Source organism: Hermetia illucens, chromosome 1 (genome assembly GCF_905115235.1).
Source record: "Hermetia illucens chromosome 1, iHerIll2.2.curated.20191125, whole genome shotgun sequence".
Classification (NCBI taxonomy): Eukaryota; Metazoa; Arthropoda; class Insecta; order Diptera; family Stratiomyidae; genus Hermetia; species Hermetia illucens.
The window spans coordinates 211,218,981-211,222,857 of NC_051849.1; the positions used below are offsets into that span (position 1 = coordinate 211,218,981).

Sequence of the window (3,877 nt, forward strand, 5' to 3'; positions counted from 1 at the left end):
TCATCATGGCGTATATATATGCAGCGAAAACAATGTCAAATCAATTATACAGAAGAAATATAGGACACACACTCCGTTTTAAGTTTGAAATCTCTTGAAAAAATTTTCTGTTTTGTAATTTATTTATTAAAATTTGTTTTGCTTCTTTTAATTCTTATTTACTCACTTCTCTTTTTATATTTAATTTTTATCTGTTTTGTTTTTTACTCTTATTTCATGTTTGTTTTTGTTGTTTTTTTTTAATATATTAAATCTTAATTTTAAAAGAACAAAAATCTTGTTTCTTTAAAATAAAAAAAATAAGAAAAACTCTTATTTTGCTTTGTGTCTGACTAATTATATTATTATAACACCTGATTGCCCTCTTCTTCGCCTTCGTTTTCTTCGTCTTCGCCCTCTTCATCTGTTTTTGGATAAAAAAGAATAAAAGAATGGAATAAGCAACTTTTGGAATAACCAATTGCCCGAGAGACTATCATTACCTTCTCCATCTATATCCTCCTCCTCACCATCGAACGGCAGGTCATATTCTTCGTTTTCACTTTCCATCTCATCGATCTCCTCCTCTTCGATGATTTCCTCATCTTCATCGTCATTGTTGCCGCCATTCTTCTTTTTTCGCTTTCTTTGTTTCTGTTTTTTGTCCTGTTTGAAAAAAAAAAAATAAGCTTTTACTAAGTATTCAATTGTAACTCCGGTTCTGAACGAAAGTATTTTTAGGTCAGAATAGAGCCTGTTTATGAATCGACTGTAACCCTGCACCAAGCCATATCGGAACAAAATGATGTCAAGCTGCCAAGCGAGAAAAAAAATTACACAGGAGACAGACGTGGACCAAAGCTTGATTCACATGTCTACCAGTTGGGGCGTCAAAACCCCACGATTATCTCGATTCTTCTGAATCTCTCATCGACGCGAAGTTCAGTGATGAACACATTTACTTATACTAAAACCCACTTTCCCTCCAATTCTTATCTTATCGCGAAAAACGAAAGCTGTCGACGACTATTGTTGTTTCCATAAGAAAACACTTTTCAAACCGTCATTTCACAGCAATATTATCATTTAGGTTTTACACAAATCAGGGAAGCATACATAAAACAATTGTTTGCGGCCTGAAATATCTTTTCAATTTGACTTCACACCGCAAGGTTGTAGCAACGCGCTTAGTTCGACTTCTTGGATAACGACTTCACTATGCAAAAAAACCAAAGTCGCCTCCAACCAGAAATTTTGCGTTAGAAGTTAGCCGATTAGTATTTATCCCCACGACTCAGAACCCCTCATTAATTTGCCGTGGTATAAATAAAATGTGAGAGATTAGCTTTACACAGGTCCCCACAACTCACATAGTGACCAGTGGCTTCATCGATGATAACATTTTCGTTTCAATTTCGATTGGGGCAAACGTGATTATTGCATAACATGAACCTGATTCTCCGGAATCTTTATGGGGTTCAGACGTTTGAAAGACTGTAACCGAAACTGAGTTATTCAGTAATAAATAAATGACATAAAAAAATATCTAAGCAATGTTGTTTGGTTACGATGCCTCTGGATGATTATGGAGCAGCGAATCTCTCTCTCTGGGCTTTGTTTCTGTTACCAATCAAAAGAGCCAAAAACACGACCCTGTTAGTGATAATTTGAGAGTGTATGTGAAAAAGGGGAGAGCTACCGTATATAGGACAGTAAAACTAATAGGTTAGCAGTGTAATACCCTCAAACGAAAGTGGAGTCCATTTTCATGACACAAATTGAATCTGAGAATAAAAAAAAATGTCTCACAGGAAATCTTTTTCAGAATTCTAGCGTTATCAGACTTTCCAATTCCCTACCTCGCAGAGGGAAGGTTGAAAATTCATACTTCACCATGAGGATAAAGACCATTTGGAGAAACCATAACCTTTCAATGGCCAAAGCTGAAGAGAGAGAGACCGCTTACCACTCCCTACCAATATGTGGAAAATTCAAATTTTACCTTTCATTTTCAGTTACGCCATCGATTAAGAAGCCTAAAAAATCTAATCTTAGAGTTCTGCGCAACTAGACTTGGGCGACAATCTTCCGGAAGAAGCAACCATTCTTTTAATTATGGCGCACTTTTATCTTCCCTATTTAGGCGTAAAATCCTCGACAATCCTTCCCCATTCATTTTTAAGGTTTTGTGTAAACACAAAACTTTATTAAAATCGGTTTACTATCTGTCTGTCTGTCCGTCACACGCATTTTTCTCGGAGACGGTTATAGCGATTGACACCAAATTTGGTAGAAAGGTGGGAACTGTGAACGCTCACGCATACAGTGAATTACATCCTTTTACGTCGAATTTAAGGGGGGGTCCCCATACATGCAAAAGGGGGGTGTAAAATATCATCATGTGGGGTATCAAATTAAAGGTCTCGATTAGTACTTTTCAAAGCCGATCTTAGTTTTGACATTCGTTGGAAGGGTGGGGAGCGCGGGGGGTTGAAAGTGACCACTTCTTAAAGGGGGGCATTCTCAGAAACTACCCAACCGAAAAATCTGAAAAAAATTAGGAGGCTGCCACTGTATGGTGCCTGGGCTCCGAAATACCTTCTATGCCGATATCTGTTTAAATAAAGTTAATAATAGTATACTACAATTTTTTGTAATTGGTTAGAAACCCCCCTTAAGTTCATCCTAGGACCATGAAATTTTGCAGTGATATAGGCTATAATATAAGAGCATGATCTTACCAAGTTTGGTGGAAATCGCACTATTACTAGCGAAGTTATAATACCTCAAATTTGTTGCTTCTTTGAAAATTGAAGACTATGAATGTCAATATCACCCGAAAGTGGATACTCTCACATAATATATGGATATATTACGTGCTACTTACTACCTGCTACTTCGTACCTGAAGCGTCCAGCTTCCGGTTTCCCGACTTATTTGATTTTGCATTTGCCGTAAAGTTTAAATTTCTACAAACTTTCGGCTTGATTTTGGGGAATCAAACATCGCCATCCACACGTTGTGCATGGCCGATTAAATTGCCTCAAATTAAATTTACCGCCGCAATTCTTGGAGCAAGAAAGAATCGACCTCGCCCTTCAGACTTTGCCATTCCCTACCCCGCAAAGAGTAATGTTGAAAATTCGTACTTTAACCATGAGAATAAAAACCATTTCGAGAAGCCATACCCTTTCAATTGTCAAAGCTGAAGAGAGAGACCGCTTACCACTCCCTACCAAAATGTGGAAAATTGAAACTTTGCCATTCATTTTTTGTTACACCATCGATTAAAACAGCCAAAACAAATCCCACCTTATACTGGGTACCAATTGAGTTCTATGCAACTAGATATAGGCGACAATATCTTGGAAGAAGCAACCATTTTTTTTATTTTGGCCCACTTTTATCTTTTCTATTTAGGTGTGAAATTCTAGTCCATTTTTTGATTTAGCAATATAGTAATGCCGGATTTACGCGTTTGCACTTGCCGAAAACTTCAGATATCTGCAAACTTGGCTTGATTTTGGGGAATCAAACATCGCCATCCATACGTTTGGCATGTCTGATCTGAACAAGCAAGTATGGCAGATAAACTTTATGTGGATGCTCGATCGGTTCAACTACAAGCGTTTGCAAACCTACACAAACCAAGCCAAACACTCGATCCACACATTTGAAATTGCGACGACTTGTTGGTGTTTGACAAAGGTGTTGGTCGGTCATGCGTGTTTTTCTATGAATTTAAATGTACAGGCATCGTTTGAGTATTAAAGCATTTTATTTAAATATAGAGACTGGACTTTTTCAGAGCCCTATTTTATATATATCCTTTTCCGACACAAGATTTTTGAAAAATATAAATTAGATAAACCAATGGAATATATTTGAACTTTGAAAA

At 37.0% G+C, this 3,877-nt stretch overlaps 1 long non-coding RNA gene across 1 annotated transcript; it reads right to left on the reverse strand.

The window, feature by feature from the left end:
• Nucleotides 1-232: 232 nt before the first annotated feature.
• LOC119658629 lies at nt 233-628 on the reverse strand. The gene is made up of 2 exons (XR_005250260.1): nt 483-628; nt 233-403 (listed from the first exon to the last, which is right to left on the reverse strand). It is a non-coding gene; the product is annotated as an uncharacterized LOC119658629 (long non-coding RNA).
• Nucleotides 629-3,877: the final 3,249 nt, after the last annotated feature.